The sequence below is a fragment of the Myxine glutinosa genome, chromosome 4 (genome assembly GCF_964187855.1).
Source record: "Myxine glutinosa chromosome 4, kmMyxGlut1.1, whole genome shotgun sequence".
Lineage (NCBI taxonomy): Eukaryota > Metazoa > Chordata > Myxini > Myxiniformes > Myxinidae > Myxine > Myxine glutinosa.
Genome location: NC_136264.1, coordinates 87,971,584 through 87,992,686, shown reverse-complemented (window position 1 = coordinate 87,992,686; position 21,103 = coordinate 87,971,584). Strand labels below are relative to the sequence as shown.

Below are 21,103 nucleotides of genomic sequence, written 5' to 3'. Positions count from 1 at the left end.
TCCCACTCCCTTAATTTCATGTTTTATGTGTCCGTTCATCTTTTCATGTTCAATGTGTTAGCTCTTACACGAGCCTCGATTCTGTATTTTAAAAAACAAAAACAAAAAACACTCGTTTTACTCTGCGCACATTGCACATCATGTGCAGCAAATTTCACCACCCTGTGCCTTATATTTATTGTTTTTTTAAACGCTTCTGTACACCGCCCTTGAGGCTCGGTTTGCAAGCCACCATCTACAATTCCAATAGAAGAGACATAATTACTCTTTTATGGAAAATGTTTTTTGAGTTTGTTTTATCCTTAAGACCGTAGTGAACAGACATTCGTGTTGAAAGATTGACCTTTAAAACCTAACCTTATGAATGAATGAATGAATGATCGTTTTAAGGCCATTTTCCCCACTGGAGCGGGGGTTAGCCTTGCGGGTCCCATGACAATCATGGTTCCCTGTTTTGAGGCAATATTTTTATGGCCGGATGCCCTTCCTGACGCCAACCCTTGGTCGCCTCTTACGATGCGCAGGGATACGGTGTACCTATTCTAAACCGGGGTACACACTGGGAGACCTAACTTAACCTTAACCTTAAAACCTAACCTTATGAAGGGGGATAAACATCTGTACAAACACACAAACTGGCATTGTGTTTTATATGGTAGATAAGTGGAGAGAGAAATGTAAGTAAAGAGACAACCAAAGATGTTGGACCAGGAACCAGTAAAGAAGTTGTTTTCTTTGATTTACCAATATTTGAATGGACTTTATTTGAAATAAGAGGTGAGAAGTACGAAACCAAACAGAAAGAAGTATTGAGTAAAGAAGGGGCTCACGCTCACGCTTTCGCTTTCGCTCATGCTTTCGAAGTTAAGTAATTTTTCACAATTGTGTTTTTGTTGAAACTGTATCTATCTTTCGGTGTGTGTACCTATTAGTGTCTTTAGTAAGATTATCGGTGTTAATTTTTCATACCTGTATACAAAATCGTCGGTTAATTCATGTCGCGTATTCTGAGGCCGAGTGGAGTAGGCTACCGTGTCCGACCTTGGCTTGATGCTTTGTTTTTCTCTCAGCGGTTCGTCGATTGCGCTGCTATTACTTTCATTCTCTGTTTTTCCCAGTCTTTTCACCCCATACTTCCTTGTTTAAAATCTCAACTCAAAAAAAAAATAAAAAATAAAAAATTTCCTGCTCTGTTCTTATTCGTTTATTCATTGTTCTCATTTGTTCGTTCGTTCTTCGATTACGTTGTTCGTGATCACGATGTTAAAAATGTTTAAACTTTCCCCTGAAGAACTGTATTCGTATATTATAACACCTTTTTCTTCTTCTTCTATAAAAGGATGCTTTCAACTTGCTCACCAAATCTATTCATTCCAAAAAAAAATTCCATCTCTTACAGTTCCTCTTTTCTACATTCCCGAAACTCTCCAGCACTCCACCCCTCCTTCAGCATCTTCAAACGTATTTTTGACTCGAAGGTCTCAAGAAACACATTTTGCAATAAATGTTCGTTTCCCATTAATCGTACACTTTTCAAAATCCAATCTCACTCCTCCCCTCCAAATCTTCCCCATCACCCCTTCCCTCCAAAACTTCCCCATCACCCCTTCCCTCCAAAACTTCCCCATCACCCCTCCCCTCCAAAACTTCCCCATCACCCCTACCCTCCAAATCTACCACCTTGCCCTTCCCCTCCAAATCTTCCCCAGCACCCATCTCTTTCAAATATTCCCCCTTGCCCCTCCCCTCCAAATCTTCCCCATCACCCATCCCTTTCAAATCTTCCCACTTGCCCCTCCCCTCCAAATCTTCCCCATCACCCCTTCCCTCCAAAACTTCCCCATCACCCCTCCCCTCCAAATCTACCCCCATGCCCCTCCCCTCCAAATCATCCCCATCACCCATCTCTTTCAAATCTTCCCCCTTGCCCCTCTCCTCCAAATCTTCCCCATCACCCATCCCTTTCAAATCTCCCCCCTTGCCCCTTCCCTCCTAAACTCCCTCCACACCCCTTCCCTCCGAGACTCTCCCTCGCTCCTCCCCTCCTAGACTCCCCTCTCACCCCTCCTCCTCAAAGCGTCCTCCCCGCTTCTTCCCCCTTCCAACTTTCACCTTCATCTCCCCCAACCTTCTGCCTCACTCTTCCCCCTCCTCAAATAACACCTCATTGCCCCTCACCCAATCACCATCAAACCTTTTGTCTGCCCCATTCTTACCTTTCTCCAAGCTATTCTGAAATCTCTGACACACCTTCAACAGCTCTCCCTACCTCTTCCTCCTCTTCCACATCTTACCCTACCCCCCCCCCCCCTGTTCTGTATCCGATGCTCCCCCTTCCTCTTCATTAGCGGTATGGACCTCAAACATCCGGGGCCTTCACTCAAACTTGACTGATCTCTCCATACAGGTTGCTTCTGACAAACCAGACGTGATCTGCTTAACAGAAACTTTCCTCCTTCATGATGTCTCCGATTCCTTGGTATCTCTCCCAGGTTACTCCCTCCTCCGGTATGATAGACCTGAGCCTCGTCCTGGAGGTGGGGTTGCTATCTTTATAAAAAAAACTCTTCCTCACTCGCCCTGCACTGCCCTCTTTCCAACTCACCCCCAGGAATACCTTTGGCTACGGCTTCCCCTTCGCCCCCACCTTTTGTTCATATGTGTGTTGTACCGTCCACAAAAACAGTGATGACTCCATCTACATCTCACTGTCTGATAATATGGACCAACTTCTATCTACCCATCTTAACTCTTTCTTCCTCATATGTGGTGATTTCAATTGTCACCATGCCAGTTGGCTGGGTGTGGGTACCTCTCTCACCAGCCATGGCTCTTCAGCAAAGGACTTCTGCGACTCACTGGGACTGACACAATCTGTCAATTTCCCGACCCGGATCTCAGTCAACGGAGCATCTTCTTTTCTGGACTTGGTAAGGACTAACTTCCCTGAAAATGTCTGCTGCTCTTCTTCTGCTCCAATCGGCTCATCTGATCATGTGTTCGATAAAGTGGACATCTCTCTGACCATTCTCAGAGAGCCTCCTCAGCGTCGACGAGTCTGGCATTTCACTCAGGCCAACTGGCACGGTCTTCAAGCAGCCATCAATCATCTGGACTGGTCTCCCATCTCTACCGCCTCTGGCATCAACTCATCCTGGGAATTCTTCCAAAGTAAATTGCTTTCTCTCATGCACAGATTTATCCAATCTCGTCTTCACTTGTTATACCCTTCCTCGCGTCCATGGTACACGGAATCTTGTGGTGAGGCTATTGCCCAGAAACAACTTGCTTTCGTCTCCTGGAAAGCAAATCCAACGGAAGGAAATCTCATTTCCTTTCACAAAGCCCGAAACAAGTGTGTGTCCACCCTCAGGAGAGCCAGGAAACAATATTTCTCCGTTCTCAGGACCGAACTCTCTTATCTGTCTCCCTCTTCCAAATCTTGGTGGCGTCTGGTCAAATCTGTTTCTGGTGTTTGTTCCCCCTCCATCCCCTCCCTCACCTCAAACGACTACACAGCTGACTCCGCACGTGAAAAACCTGAATGCCTCAACTCTGTGTTTGCCTCTAAATCTTGTGTCCCAAACCCATCCCTCTCTGTACCCACCATACCCAGTCGTACCCAGCTGCTGCTGGACTCTGTGTCCTTTCCTCCTGACAAGGTGGAAAAGTTTCTGTCAACCCTCGACTCTGATTCTGCAACTGGACCTGACGGCATCAGCCCACGGGTCCTAAAATCCTGTTCTACCGCTCTTTCACTCCCTCTCTCTGTTCTCTTCACCCTCTCTTTTGCTCAAGGTCATCTGCCATCTGGTGGAAATCAGCCAACATCACTGCTTTGCACAAAAAGGTGCAAAAACAGATCCTAGCAACTACAGACCAATCAGCCTTCTCCCAATTATCAGCAAAGTCATGGCATCCATCAATGCTTCAGAAATGAAATCTTTCCTCTTCTCCAATGGCTTGATCTCTGATAATCAATTTCGTTTCAGACCTGGTCACTCTACTCTGGACATGCTGCTTCTGCTTTCTCAACAATGGATGGAGGTCCTCAATGCCAAACAGGAAATTAGAGCTGTCTCCCTTGACATATCACGTGCCTTCGATACGGTCTGGCACCCCGCTCTGCTCACCAAACCCTCCTCTTTTGGTATCCATGGAAATCTCCACGCATGGCTGGTGGACTTCCTCTCCAGTCGTAGTCAACGTGTGGCCCTGAATGGGTTTCTCTCATCTCCTCTTCCTGTTCCGGCTGGAGTTCCCCAAGGCAGTGTTCTGGGCCCTATGCTTTTTCTGGTCTTCATCAATGATCTCTCTGACTCTCTTGAAAATCCTCTCTATCTCTTTGCTGATAACGCTACTCTCTGTCGCTCCATTCCTCATCCCTCAGATCGGCAGTCTGCAGCCTCCTCACTCTCTGCAGACCTGGACAAAATCACAGACTGGGCAAACAAGTGGAACATGTCTTTCAATCCTGACAAATCTCTCACTCTTACGATATCTCTCCGAAAAGACCGACTGGACAACCCCCCTCCCATCCACTTTCTGAATAATCGTCTCCAAGAAGTTCTGTCACTCAAGCTTTTGGGTCTCACTATCTGCCATGATCTTTCCTGGGAAAACCAAATTTCAAATCTGGCCTCCAAAGCCAGTCGCTGACTGGGCATCCTCCGTCGTGCGAAGTCCTTCCTTGGCACACCTGAGCTCCTCACCACATACAAGGCTTTCATCCGCAGCTCAATGGAATACTGCTCTCCCCTCTGGGCTGGTGCTCCTGCCTCACACCTAGCTCGTCTTCATGCTGTTGAAACCAAAGCGTTCAGAATCATTGGAATCTCCCGCGATGAAGCTAACTCCAAGGGCCTTTCACTCACTCACCGCAGGCAGGTTGGTGGTCTTTCCGTCTTCTACCGACTCCTCTCTGGCCTTGCCCCCCCCAGCTCTCTCTCTGGGCTCTGTCCCCCAAATATTCCTACAGGTCACACAAGATCTGCCTGCAACCCTCTTATGGTTAAACTGCCAAAATCAAGACTCTCTGCTCACCTTCACTCCTTCATTCCTCTTTTCTCCCGCCTCTGGAACAAGCTCCCTCACTCTCTTCAATCCCACTCCACCCTCCAGGTCTTTAAAACAGCTGTTCACCACCATCTCTTATCTTCCCCCATCCAAAACCTTGATCTTTTCTACCCCCGCTAATTTCACCCCAAATCCACTTTTTTGAAATACCAACTTCTGTCCTGGAAGTCCTTGGTGTCCATGTGTTTCATACTTCTCCCACCCCCCCCCCCCCCTTCCCACGCCTCCTCCCCCCAAGCCCTCTCCCTCCCACACATCTCCCTGCTCTCAAATGTTGTGTTTGTGTGCTTCCCCTTCTCTCCCCATCTTGTCTTCCGCTCCCTCTTTTTATATATTTTGTTTGTCTGGTTGATTTGTTTGTGAAGTAAATGTTAGCTCTTTTACGAGCTGTTAGCTCGATTGTTAGCTGAATATTGTTAGCTGTATACTGAATATTGTTAGCTCGATTGTTAGCTGTATACTGAATGTTAGCTCGATTCAGTATACAAAAAAAAAAAAAAGGGAGAGGTGTTGGACTTTAAGCAAGTTCCCTTAGTTAACTACGAATAAGTGAGATATCATCTTGAAAAGCAGCAACAAATTGCTTCGCTATTGAAAAAAACAAATTAGTGGGAATGGAGCTCAGACACTGCTGACAATTCAATCAATAATATAGAATAACATATTAGTGTCGGAAGAGTTGTTTTCAATCGAGATACGACGATTTTTCTGCAGCATAAATGTACGTCGTCATGAACCAACACTGTTTTAAATTTACATCGTTTGCCAGAGTTTTCTTGCATCCTCCTTCCAATTTACAGCAACTTGTTTTAAAAGAATGCAAACCAGCATTAAATCGGCGAGATTGCTTGCCTGATTTGGTGAATTTAGCGATATGTGGAGAAGACCGATCAATCACATTCAAAAGCATTAGAATATAAATTAAACCAGTTGTTCAGGATCATCAGGAAGGTGTGAGAAATGGAATAAAATTTGATAATTTCTTTCTGAAATTTTGAATCGAGAGAGAGGTTCACCTTATGGTATATCACAGACTTCAACAGATGATTAAAGCAAAAAAAAAGTTTAAAAACTCCAGTTGAAAAAAGGAGCATTTTAAGAGCAATACAAGCCAGAGGATCAATATTGGGGGATAAAAGAACATCCATAGTATGGTTGTGAGAATGACCATTAGTGGTTAATAAAACTGTTTAGTAGAATGATAGTTATTTCTTAGCATTTGTTTAGATAAGCGTGACATACTATTTGTGCAATAGATATGCGTTGTGTATGTACATTGAGATGTTTGTTTTTCCTATTCTAATATTTGTCTTCCCCTCTTCAAACCTCTGTCTGTGGGTTTTAATGTCCTTTTACTCTGTTTGCATGTCTTTACAAAGCGCACACTGGAGCTTTGCAGCTCAAGCCATGAGAATGTGCAGGTGAGGCGAATCTGCATTGAGAAAGCCGACATTAGCCTCACCACGAGAGCTCACGTGGCCCGACTTGAGGCCAGATCGGCAGATATCTCACGTGCAGTTGTCATTGCCCTGCGCTCGTGAAGCGAAAAGCGGGGTTAAGCATTCAGTTGTGTATGTGTGCCGTGTGCAGTGTGCCGTACGTGTGCCATGTGCCATACGTGTCTACATTTTAAAAATTCATTTTCACGGCAACCGTTGGTCCGATTGACACAACATTTTACCATAGAAGCGCCTCCGCCTGTAAAAAAAAAAGTATTCATAATTATGACGTCATAGGTCACGTCGTACGGACGCCATCTTGGAAAAACGTTACACCTCTATATCTCCCAAACCGCTCAATGGAAAAAATTTAAACATGGCTCATTGTCAAGTACTCACCTTTGGGAATAAGATATGTTAATGATGATGTCATCGGTGCCTTTATTATGATGTCATAATTTGACAAGTACAACACTTATCCGATCATAGTGAATTTTTTTTTCTCAGTAACTGTTAGTCTGATGGGCACGAAATTTTCACTATAGAACGCCTCCTCATGAAGAATATTTTAATAATCATTACGTCATAGGTCATGTGGTGCAGGCGCCATCTTGGAAAAACCGAAAAATGTTGCACCTCTACATCTCCAAAACCGCTGCATGGAAAACATTGAAACATGGCTCATTGTAAAGAACTCCATATGGGGAATAGGTGTTGCTAACGATGACGTCATTGGTGCCATAATTATGACGTCATAATTCGACAGGGACAACGCTCAGTCTGATCAGTTTGAAATGTATTGAACGTGATCTATGCAACAATTATATTAGAGAATATAAACTTATGATGTCATCGCTCACGTGGTCTGGCAGCCATATTGGATCAAAGAAAAAAAAATGTTCAAAAACAGAAGACTTGGCTGCAACAAGTTGACTGCGCAGGGTAAGTAGGGGGTGGATTTTGCAAGTATCGTGCTCTGCATGACGTCTTCTTGTTTACTTATTCATGTGTATTTCTTTAATGGATACTGGTTGTTATTTTTCATGTAATCATTCTCCCGTGCCATTTAACTATTTAATAAATGTACCTGGTCTCGGGGTTGGATTCTGCTCGTTGTGGTAATCTCATTTGGTCTTAAGTAATGATTTAAATGTCGTTAGATAAACCGGCTTAATCCGGCTCAGAGCTCACATGATATCTGGTTGCGCGGTCGGATTAGGAAGGTTGCGAGCACCTTTCGGTGAATCACTCGGTTATTTACACGGTGCCAAAGAGTATTGTAACGTGACAAATAGGTCCAGGGGCTGTGGACTTAGCTTATGGTTGTGGTCATTTTGCCATGACCCACGGAACACGAACCAGTAACCGGAATGGGCTACATTGTGTGGCATCGTGCATACGAGTAGGCCAGAGAATATGCCTATGTACTCTCCTGTGTTTTATATGCCGGCAGTAAAAGGAAAAGCCAAACTTCATTTCAATCGTCTATAAATAGAGAACACACCAGACAGAATACTGTGCTGTTAATAATACATTGGCTAAGTTAATGATTTAAGTCTTTGTCTAAACCTTCAGTGAAACATGGATTGTACAGGAAGTGACCCCAGTCTGGCTTGAAATGTGACAGCATCAAACTGGCTTTAAAAAGCTCAGCCACAGCTTAATATATCGCTGCAGAGTTGGTGCATCTATATTAAACAACTAAATAGCTTGGTAAAGTTACTGCCAAGTGATTTTCAGTGGCATTACAATTGAAACCCTTAGCATTGCAACATTTCATTGCAAGATTTACTGCTAACCAATGATCTGAGCCCTCTTCCCCCCTCCCCCCCCCCCCCCCCCCTCACCAGATAATTTACAAGGTGGTCGTTATTGCCATCGCTTGGTTTCACAATATTGGCCATTTGATCATTACATCATTAGATTAAAACATTCGATCATCACAAATCAGTAGGTGAAAACATCTCTTGCAAGCAATTTCTGATGAAAATGTGAGAAAGAAATGGATGGTTCTGGAATGGCCAAGTCAAAGCCCGGATCTAAATCCCATTGAGATGTTGTGGGGGGATTTGAAACGAGCTGTGCATGCAAGAAACCCCTCAAACATCGCACAGCTGAAAGAATTCTGCATGGAGGAGTGGGCAAAAATTTCTCCCAGTCGATGTCAGAGACTGGTAGACAGTTATAAGAAACGCCTACTTGAGGTTGTTTCTGCCAAAGGGGGCAATACCACCTATTAGAGCCAAGGGTGTACTTACTTTTTCCACATGCGAAATTTGCATTTATGTTTATTGAAATTATACAATGGACTACAAAATGTAAATGTTTCATGATATTTGTTATATTATATCACCTTTATCTATCAATATTGTTGAAATGAAGATCAATTAGCTGTATGTTGAAATATGTTGAAAAAATCAAAATTTTACGTGGGATGCACTTACTTTTTCACGTGACTGTATATATATATAATATATGTATATACATATATATTATAGCCATAGATCAATGCGGAAATAGAAGGAAAAAAATGACTAGAAACGATTTGTTTGAGCAATAACAAACAGAACTCACTCCAAGACCCGCTTGTTTTGATCTATGGCTGGTAAGCTACTCCCCCATGTTTGAAGCAGAAACTCAGTGCATGCTCAGACTTTTAACAATTTTTATACCATATACTTTTTATGTCTGTGCATCTGCACAAATTAATGGCATCTGCAGCTGCTCATGCATTTGTTGCTTGACTCGGCTTTGATAAAGCAGACCGGGAAAGGAAAACCTAATGGATTTGTTTTGTTTACGTAAAGCATACTCCACTGCCCCTCTTGGTTGAACGCATTCTGCCATAAACTCTTTCGTTGTTATCTTTGCAGAATCTAAGCTCAATGCTCATCTGCATTATTTTCTCCCTCTTCCAACAACTCCTATCCTTGTGCTGTGCTCCAACAGTTTCTTGTCCCACTGTTTTTAATTTGCCTCATTTGTCTGCTGATCCCTTGCCCCATTTTTCTACTCTTCCATGAGTCTCGAAAAGTGTACAAAACAAAGGAATGAATGAGCCATGAGAAGGTTAGTGAGGCAATTGTTGTGGTCTCAGGGGAGTCGATTTGCCTTTTCCTCTTTTATAAATGCTCATGAAATTTTAAACGAGTTTACTTTTTCCAACAGTGTCTGGCATCTAAATTTGCAGGGATTAACCAGTTGACTGTTAAAACTAATCCTGTTGTTCTCATGATGACACAAAGTGCGACTGAACATTGTCCTGCTTGCTTCAAAAAGCTACAACAATTGTAAATCGTCTGCTGAAAATGGAGTTTATTTCCACTATTCCAAACAATATTTAATTGTACAGCATTGTAACAATATAATCCCATCTGTGAGTTGTGGTGGGAATTCCTTGAGAGCTCACAGGTTGTTTTGGGCCTTTTGGGCACTTTGGGGTATATCGAGTCTTTGGGGTCTTTGGGGTATAACAGCCTCCACTCTTCTGGGAGGGCTTTCTACTAGATGTTGGAACATTGCTGTGGGGATTTGCTTCAATTCAGCCACAAGAGCATTGGTGAGGTCAGGCACTCATGTTGGGCGATTAGGCCTGGCTCGCAGTCGTCGTTCCAATTCATAACAAAGTTGTTCGATGGGGTTGAGGTCAGGGCTCTGTGCAGGCCAGTCAAGTTCTTCCACACCGATCTCGACAAAACCATTTCTGTATGGACTTTGCTTTCTGCACAGGGGCATTGTCATGCTGAAACAGGAAAGGGCCTTCCCCAAACTGTTACCACAAAGTTGGAAGCACACAATCGTCTAGAATGTCATTGTATGCTGTAGCGTTAAGATTTCCCTTCACTGGAACTAAGGGGCCTAGCCCGAACCATGAAAAACAGCCCCAGACAATTATTCCTCCTCCACAAACTTTACAGTTGGGACTATGCATTCGGGCAGGTAACATTCTTCCGGCATCCGCCAAACCCAGATTCGTCCATCGTACTTACAGATGGTGAAGTGTGATTCATCACTCCAGAGAATGCGTTTCCACTGCTCCAGAGTCCAATGGCGGTGAGCTTTACACCCCTTCAGCCGACGCTTGGCATTGCGCATGGTGATCTTAAACTTGTGTGCGGCTGTTTGGCAATGGAAAACCATTTCATGAAGCTCCCAACGAACAGTCGTTGTGCTGACATTGCTTCCAGAGGCAGTCTGGAACTCGGTAGTGAGTGTTACAACCGAGGACAGACAATTTTATGCGCTACGTGCTTCAGCACTCGGCACTCCCGTTCTGTGAGCTTGTGTGGGCTACCACTTTGCGGCTGAGCTGTTGTTGCTTCTAGACGTTTCCACTTCATAATAACAGCACTTACAGTTGACAGGGGCAGCTCTTGCAGGGCAGAAATTTGACGAACTGACTTGTTAGAAAGGTGGCATACTATGACTGTGCCACATTGAAAGTCACAACCCCTATCCACCCTTTTATTTCATTTCCACAAATGGTTAAAAACCACAATATGATAAGCTCCACAAACTCTTAATCCAAACCGATCTTCACCAAAATTACAACTTCAGAATTGACTCTGATAGTAACAACTGTCCCAACTACTAAAAAGTGTTCTTTGCTAAAAACGTTTCATTCAAAAAATGTGTTGCCGAGCAGTTCCCATGGAAGTAAGAATTAAGTTAAAAACGATTATTAAGTTGAATTTAAAAAAAACTAACCCCAGAATGAGAATCACAGCCTCACTTAAATAAATGCATGTCAGATTTCCCTCCAGATTTGGAGATTATTGGCGCTGAGGAAGCGCCTCTAGCGATTGACTTCCAGCCAGTGTAACGCTAATTCCTGTCACAGGAATTCTGAGATCATATAAGTGGGCGTGGCAGTTCCTGATTGGTTCGTGTTGGGGAACGCCTTCTCGCTGCCGACGTGACGTAAATTCGCGCACGCGCACTGGTGATTGGCGCTGAGGAAGCGCCTCTAGCGAATGACTTCCAGCCAGTGTAACGCTAATTCCTGTCACAGGAATTCTGAGATCATATAAGTGGGCGTGGCAGTTCCTGATTGGTTCGTGTTGGGGAACGCCTTCTCGCTGCCGACGTGACGTAAATTCGCGCACGCGCACTGGTGAAGCTTACTCGATCTTACTCGATCCCATATTACATGTACTTTCATTGCATACAAATTATACTTCCTCCTAGAAATTCCATGCCCGAATCTCAGCGCAATCCAAGAGGATTCACTTGTTTAGTTTACAGCATTCAATCCTCATATCAGAATCCAGATTTTGATGATATGCTTCAATTATGTAATAATAATCGACCGTGTATCCAAGGCAAGGCATGTTTGAGTAGGCCGAAACGAAATGGCGGCGTAAGAACCCAGCGAGGTGCAGTGGGATGACCAAGATGGCGGGCTGTCATATTGGTAAGCCACCACATCGGGTTTTATTCTTATGAGCACCTCGTTAATCATCTTCAAAAAGTCTGTTATAACACACCCAAACACCAAGTTTTCATCCTTGCAATCTGTTGGAAGTCCAGGTGCATGCATGCAAAGTTTGGGGCCGCTAGTTTTGATGGTTTTAGAGTTATGGAGGAGACAGACAGACAGATGGACGGACAGACGGGCAGACACTGCCTTTTATTATTATAGACAAGTGGGGGCACCCATGGGAATCCCATGGGCAAGGACGTGTATGACATTTGGACATCTTCATTTTGATTCTGCACATTCAGTTTTACAAAATGGTTACTGGCAATTTATCAGATCCACAAATGATATAATCTACACAATGTATTTACTTCTGATAACATGTGAATGCATGTGCGTGCACATGGGAAATACTGTTTGAAATGTGTAATTACACCTCATGTAAAATATGACTTCAAGAGCTCAAATCCTCTCCCTCCCCGCCCCCATCCCTCCCACATCATGCACACCGGAGAGTGGATCACCCACAGGGGATAGGGTCACACACATGGGAGTGGGTCACACATGGGGGAGTGGGTCACACATGGGGGAGTGGGTCACACACATGGGAGTGGGTCACACATGGGGGAGTTGGTCACACACAGGGGAGTGGGTCACACACGGAGGAGTGGATCACACACGGGGGAGTGGATCACACATGAGGGAGTGGGTCACACACGGGGGAGTGGGTCACACATGGGGGAGTGGGTCACACATGGGTGGGTGGGTCACACACGGGGGAGTGGGTCACACATGGGGGAGTGGCTGATGCACAGGGGAGTGGATAACGCACAGGGGAGTGGATAACGCACAGGGGAATGGATCACGATGTTCATTGGTGGTCTCGTTCTGTTCCCTCATTCTTTTATTCATTTTGAAAATGGCAGTTACAAATGACCCTCATGCAACTCATTGAGACAGCGCTGACATAAAGAAGTAGGAATGACCACCCACATGCCTCACATTACGTAACCTTGAGCTAAAGACAGCTCGGACGTGATGCATATGGAGCATATTCTGACGTCGAGAGCAACTCGCACCAAGAATCTGACAAAACAACGTCGCAAGACGTGACACCACGGGATCACGACGAATGGCAGCGACCACTTCCAAAGCGATGATAATCGTAATTACGGGACCAGATTCAATCTGTTCCAACATGACCACAAAGGTCATCCCAAGGTGACTCGACCTCATCTGCAGATTCAGCACCAGCCTTTGGAGAACAAAGGTCCACCCCTCTCCCCATATGCAGAGTACCTAATTGTAACTTTTTTATTGTGACTATGTCTAAAGAATGAAACATTCCGACTGAATAAAGAATACAGCTCAAATGGAAATGTCCCTGGGGAAAAGTATTTTGGGTGGTGTATAAGAGCATTACCTTACACCTTTCTGTCCGGCAAATACCAAAGTTACTCTTTTCGTTACAGCATAAAAAATGAAAATTTTAAAAAATTAAACATTTCAAATAAACTTCTTTAAAGTGTACGTGCACATAGCTTATAAAATAAGAACGAAAAAAGATCTCTCGGCAATTTCCCGTCCATGTTTATTTATTTCTTTATTTCACATCTGTGATCATCTGTGAATCACATACACACGTGAAATGGACTTTGTTTATTAATCCTGGATGTGAACATGATTCAGCCTTGAAAACTTGTGTGAAAATAAAAATTTATTTATTTATTAAAGATTTCACGATTTTATTTTGTACAGCCATACACTATGAAAATGCATCTTCTTTGGGCGGTGTATAATCGCTCCGAACGAAACAGGCATTACCTGGTTTCCTTTGCTAGAGGTGTAATCCAATGTACCTTTATTACTTCAAAAAGTAATTTATGATTGAAGACGTGTTGATTCAGTCTTAAAATGCACATCAGAGGCATGTCAGAGGCCTATGGACCCCATGACTCTTCTTCATTTATAAAACTTGAATGTATCGAAAACTTTTCACTTTACAAAGTAAAGATAGATTAAAACAAAACGTTATTAATAAATATTGTATTCCATAGTTAGTTTAGATTAGCCTGGTGTTGGCTTAGCGATTAGGGTGCTGGCTTGGGATGCCTAGGATCATGGGTTCGAATCCCGGTCAATCGCTGAATTAATGCCAGGGGGGTTGACTCAGCCTGTCATACCTTCCAAGGTCGGCAAATTGAGTACCAGTTCTCACTGGTAATTCCCTGTGTGCTGCAAGAGGCGACTGGTTGGCGGCAGGAAGGGCATCCGGCCATAAAACATTGCTTCAGAAATGGGACCACGGTGCCCGAAAAAGGCCAACCCCTGCTCTGCAGGGAAAGCTGGCCTCTAAAGGTGGTTCCATAGTTAGTTTACATTATTATGTATATTTTTGAAGTACTGTATTGTTTAATTCCATGGTTGGAAAAGAGTTGACCCACTTACAACAAACTCTGTATATACACCCCAGGAATAAAAAATATATAATTAGACTACGGTTCGATCCCAAACTTCAGTATTCAGTCGCTGTAATTTTACTAAGTAATAATACAAATAACGATGTCCTGGGAACGTTCTCTCTCTCCTTCCCCTCTCTCCTTCCCCGTGCCCACATCTCGTCTGAGCAGTCAACACATTCAAAACGCCTGTTGGAATACATTTCACCGATTTTCTCAACTTCAGCTGAAACTGAGACTTGAACCATCCCAGCGACTGTGATGGTGAATTAGAGTCGAGATAAAGCCGTGAGGGAGTCTCAATGGATGGCCTTTATGTTACAGGCCTTCTAATTTAAAATGCATTTTGTTCTATAACCAGTAACTTTCATCGAATATTTCCCGTCTGTGTTATTTGGGTGGTGTATGATATACTGTGCCGATCTCGGCAATTTCCTGCCTGTGCGTTAACTTTCATCAAATCTTCCTCCCATTTTTTGCAACGGAGTCTAAAACCATCTTAGCGACTGTGAAAAATGAAATGAGATGGTGAATTAGAGTCGAGATAAAGCCGTGAGGGAGTCTCAATGGACAGGCCTTCATTTCATTTTAAATGCATTTTCTTCTATAAATGGTAACTTTCATCGAATTTTCTTCCCGTTTTTTGCAACAAGTCTAATACCATGTTAGCAACTGTGAAAAATTAAATGAGCTATCAAATAAGAGTTGAAATAAAACTGTGAGAGAGAGAAAGACACCGTGGGCCTAACAAAAGAGGCCTCAAAGCTATGCGAGGAAACAAAATGGTGGTGATTTGTTTTTGAAGCCCCTCGCAGACTCGGTGTAGCCACTCCCACGGGCACAGACATACAGACAAACACACAGACAGACAGACTCACAGAATCACCTTCGGAGAATATAATATAGATAGTGGGGGTCGAGTAGGGAGGGAATATTACAGCACATTATACTTGCACTCTAATTTTCATTATGTTTACTTTCTCAGAATAGATTTCCAGAAATATGATGTGAGGCTGCACAATGTAATATTGTGTAATTATGGAGGGACGACACATTTAAGAATGTTATGATGGGTTTTTTCAATCGAGCAAAGCACATGCTGTGGGTTTACAGAGGAATAATTCTGTCCTTGCACGCTTGCATTACAATCAGCCCACATCCCTGTATGAACTTCACAGTGGCAACTAGCATAAGTTATCTCAGGCATAACGAAATGGAAAAAGAACATAAAAGGTAAAATAAAAATCCTTTAGCAGCAAATCTCCTCCATTCCACCGTTCCACCTCCGCCACCATGTATCTGCATGGCCTGTTTTCTCTTCAAATGATATTCTCAATCATCACTCCATGCAATCCTAAATCATAATTTTACATTCTGTATTACAGGTCTTTGTAAACTTCTGAATCGATTTAAAATGCTTCTGCAAACCATCTTCACGTTGTGAAGTCATTTGTATGCCTTTCTGGGCTTCCAGGATAGACTTCAAATTGCATGTAGTTATCCTTGAGCTGCCTCACCTGGGTTTGAATCTCGGTGCAGCTATGAACTGTCACTCTGGTGTTTCAGATGCGGATGTTGGGAATTTCACCACACACTCGTTGTTCACGACAACCCGACAAACTTTTCTACTTCCCGGGGTTATTTTTTTTTCTTCAGCCATTTCAGATCACTTTTTGCCGGAGGAATATTTATTTTGTTTTAACCACCGCTCTGGTCACCCTGAAGCATTGGTATTTTCGTTTCCTGAAAATCAACATTTCATGACAGGTTTACCTGCCGAGGCCTTCGACCGGATTCTGGTGCGCATTGGCTGCATCCCGGTGGAACATCCACCTTTACTCCCGTTTCGCCACGTTCGGCGAGCGTCATGGAGACGAAGGTTCCCAGCAAGCATCTAACCATGGTATGACCACACGTGAGTAGAAATTCACACACTCCTAATTTCTACAACATCAATGTGTACATCATCCTTTGTTCAATGGAAGGACGTTGTTTGGAAACCAACCCTTGGTGCATGTTAAAGATCCCAAGGTGACTTTCCTGAAAAGGTAGGCGAGTTATCTCTGGCACACGGAATAAGTTACAAATTTCTGCATTAACGGCAACATTAACATTAAATTAATTAACAACATTAAATTAATAATTACAACAATTAAATAATTAATTAACAATATATTAATTATATATTAAAATTATATAATTATATTAAATAAGTAATTAATTAAATAATTAATTATATATTAAATATATTAATTATATTATAAATTAAAAAATTAAATAATATTATAAATAATATTTTAAATCTTATATAATAATCTTATGATTATCTTACTATAATTCACCAACTGTCCGTCCGTCTGTCTGTCCATTTGTCCGTTCGAAGGTACTGCAAAAACAGCTGAACCGATCACAACGATATTTTGGGTGGGTAATCCTGGGATATCCAGGAGTAAAATAGGCTATTTAGTTTTTCCAATTTCAGCTTTAGTCTCCAGCATTCTCAGGTTTGGACTCCCGCATAACATTCGCGTTCACATAACGTTCATCGTGACGATGTTTTCATTGTGACGATGTTGTTTTCCCGGGTGCCGCACAAACGGCTGCACCGATCGCTGCACCACTGCATCGATCGGACTTGGTGACCTCGGACAAAGACCTTTTATAAGGACACGGGTTGAATCCCTGCTTGAGAGGATTCCAACCCCCTCCCCGGCATCACGGCCATCTCTCTAACTCACAATCCCACGAGATATGCGGAAAGGACGACCCAAAACCAATATAAACATCATTAAACATCATTAAACATCATTCATATATTAACATCATTAAAAGTAAATAATGACCTCGGCCAAAGTTCAAACGACGTTTAATATCTACATGAGAGAATTCCACATAGTTATTTGGGCGGTGTATACACTAACAGATTGCGATCACGATTTGAAACACGATGGAATAATATTTACCGATATGAACAGTGATGTGGCTTTTATTGAAATTCTAAAGATACTGTTTAGATTTTGATGATTTGCGTGTGATATGATTTAACGGCTGTTTATATGAATCGTTTAAAATAAAAAAAGCCTTCAATTTCTGATATTTTACCTTTTCATTTGGGCCTCCCAATTGAAGCCCCGCCCGCAGGGCGGGTACCATTGCTAGTATTATATAATCTTATATAAATCTTTTATAATAATATTTATAATATTATTATTATAAATATTATAAATAACATTATAAATCAATATATTAAATAATTAATTAACAATTAATTAACAACATTAAATTTTTCTGCATTAACGGCAAGTGGTCTGATATTCCTGGATAGTCCTTGACAACAGGATACCTGCTTGCTATCTCGAAGTGATTGTTGTCTGGCCAAGAACTACACTGTAAACAAATTCACTTTCATCTGATATTCCTGGATAGTCCTTGACAACAGGATACCTGCTTGCTATCTCGAAGTGATTGTTGTCTGGCCAAGAACTACACTGTAAACAAATTCACTTTCATCTGATATTCCTGGATAGTCCTTGACAACAGGATACCTGCTTGCTATCTCAAAGTGATTGTTGTCTGGCCAAGAACTACACTGTAAACAAATTCACTTTCATCTGATATTCCTGGATAGTCCTTGACAACAGGATACCTGCTTGCTATCTCAAAGTGATTGTTGTCTGGCCAAGAACTACACTGTAAACAAATTCACTTTCATCTGATATTCCTGGATAGTCCTTGACAACAGGATACCTGCTTGCTATCTCAAAGTGATTGTTGTCTGGCCAAGAACTACACTGTAAACAAATTCACTTTCATCTGATATTCCTGGATAGTCCTTGACAACAGGATACCTGCTTGCTATCTCAAAGTGATTGTTGTCTGGCCAAGAACTACACTGTAAACAAATTCACTTTCATTTTACACGTCGCATATGAATGGCCATCTTCGGCAAAGAAGGGTAGCCATGATGATGGCGATGATGTTTGCATTTGTTCTACCCATAAACCTCTTCATTGTCGGTTTGATGTGCCCTCCTGCTTCGTTTTTTTCTCCAGAAGCATTGGCTATGCATGGGATGGTACACAAGAGATAGATATCTGCATGGCAAATATTTAGCACTGCATGGCAGTGAGCAGCTGTTTGTGATCATCCTCACGATAAATTATCTTAATTCACTTGTTATTCTAGGGTTTTAAGCACTTGGAAATTGCCCAAATTGCGCCAAATTAATGGCATGTAATGTACATCAATACACCATTAAACCGACACTTTCCATGAGTAAGCTTTACATTGAACTTCGTCGACATTGTTCATATTTCAAATGGTACCCATATTTTCCATCTTCTTTTCCTCCAGCCGGAGTCAATTAGTATGCCAATCGGTTAGCATGGCCTCTCCTTTTGCCAGGGATGTGCGGTCTCAGCGATTGTTAGCGATGGTTTCCCATCCGTGCCCGGTTGGAATGAAAACACCATTTTGTGATTGAAGAGATGCTTGCTCAAATAGAGTCTCTGCTGGAGCGTCACAGGCTGAAGCAACTACAGAGCTTATGTGACCGTTCCGACATGCGTGACCGATTCCATCTGTCGTGTTCCATTGTATCAGCAGATACACGTCATGTTATGAGGCTCTTTACCTGCAGTTACGTCTTTGCCGTAGAAGCGATTGCAGCATTTATGGACAACAAACTTTTTTTTGTTGTTAATTTATTTTTCCTTTGTTTTATTTGGCTTGATGTCTGACCAAGGTAAAAACAAAGGCTCACTGTCAAAAAAAGGCTTATTTTTGAGAAAGATATCACGAGTCTTACCCCGAACGGGGATGCGAGACTATTGCAATGCGTCTGTCTGTGTATGCCCGCATCGATATATTTTCATTTTAAGAATGGTTCTCAACAACCGCTTGTCTGATCGATGGAAAACTTTAAAGACAGGTGGGGCTCCCCATGGATAATATTTTATTGCTAACTCTGACGTCATAGATCACACGGTATGGCAGCCATATTCGATTAAAGGAAAAATATTGGACTTCATTTTCTCCAAAACCGCTCAACCAAAAAATTGAAACTTGGCATGTCATCAACTCCTCATGAGGTACATATGGTGATAACGATGACGTCATCGGTGAAGTGGTATTTCAGCCTTAATTAGTTGAATTGAAATGTTTATCTGAAAAATCTGAAACTTCATGTGCAGCATCTGATCTATGACCCAATGTGAGTGAAGATTTAATTGTATGATGCCATAGGTCACATGGTATGGCAGCCATATTGGATTAAGGGAGAAAATGTGGACATCATGTTCTCCAAAACCACAACGAATTTTTTTTTAGCTTGGCATATGTTAACAACTCCCCATGGGGTATATAGGGTGATAAGGATGATGTCATCAGTGAAGTGGTGTTCCAGCCATAATTGATTGAATTGAAATCTATATCTGAAAAATCTGAAGCTTCATTTATCTGATCGATGACCCGATGTGAGTGAAGAATTAAATTTATGACGTTCATAACCCATGCCAAAAAACTATGTGACATAGTAGGATGCATGGATGATACGGGTATACGGGCCATAATAGCAATGAGCCATAATCGTAGCATGTTCAGTTAACGATGGCATTTTTGTTCAGAATGGATGTGGGAGGTGAGACTATGTGCTCCACGAGTGTCGTTATAGTTGGATCATTTTGTTTACATATGTAAAAAAAAAAACTGATCTAAGGCTCATGGAAGAACTTGGACACATATCCCAGGCAGGACGAAGACATTACTACGCATCAACGTACTTTAACCCGAATTACAAGGACGCACAGTGCATTCAGAAAGCATTCAGACCCCTTCACTTTTTTCACATTTTGTTATGTTGCAGCCTTATGCTGAAATCGTTTAAATTCATTTTTTCCCTCATCAATCTACACTCAATACCCCATAATGACAAAGAGAAAACAGGATTTTAGAAAGTTTTGCAAATTTATTGAAAAGAAAAAACTGAAATATCACATTGACATAAGTATTCATACCCTTTGCTATGAGACCTGAAGTTTAGCTCAGGTGCCTCCCATTTCTCTTGATCATCTTTGAGATGTTTCTACACCTTGATTGGAGTCCACCTGTGGTAAATTAAATTGATTGGACATGATTTGGAAAGGCACACACCTGTCTATATAAGGTCTCACAGCTGACAATGCATATCAGAGCAAAAACCAAGCCATGAGGTCGAAGGAACTGCCTGCAGAGCTCAGAGACAGGATTGTGTCGAGGCACAGATCTGGGGAAGCCTACACAAAAAATTTCTGCTGCATTGAAAGGTTCCCAGGAGCATAGTGGCCTCCATAATTCGTAAATGGAAGAAGTTTGGAACAATCAGGACTCTTCCTAGAGCTGGCCGCCCGGCCAAACTGAGCAATAGGGGGAGAAGGGCCTTGGTAAGAGAGATGACCAAGAACCCGATGGTCACTCTGGCTGAGCTCCAGAGATCCTGTGCTGAGATGGGATAAAATTCCAGAAGGACAACCATCACTCCACCGATCTGGGCTTTATGGCAGAGTGGCCAGACGGAAGCCAAACAGTTCAAGCTTGGTTCCATCAGACCACAGAATCTTGTTTCTCACAGTCTGAGAGTCCTTTAGGTGCTTTTTTGCAAACTCCAAGCGGGCTTTCATGTGCTTTTCACTGAGGAGAGGCTTCCGTCTGGCCACTCTGCCATCGAGCCCAGA

At 42.6% G+C, this 21,103-nt stretch overlaps 1 protein-coding gene across 1 annotated transcript in view; it reads right to left on the bottom strand.

Annotated features, from left to right (window-relative positions):
- Window positions 1-21,103, bottom strand: part of LOC137415324 (putative G-protein coupled receptor 162) — a 186,045-nt gene that overhangs the window by 18,969 nt on the left and 145,973 nt on the right. The window lies entirely within an intron of this gene.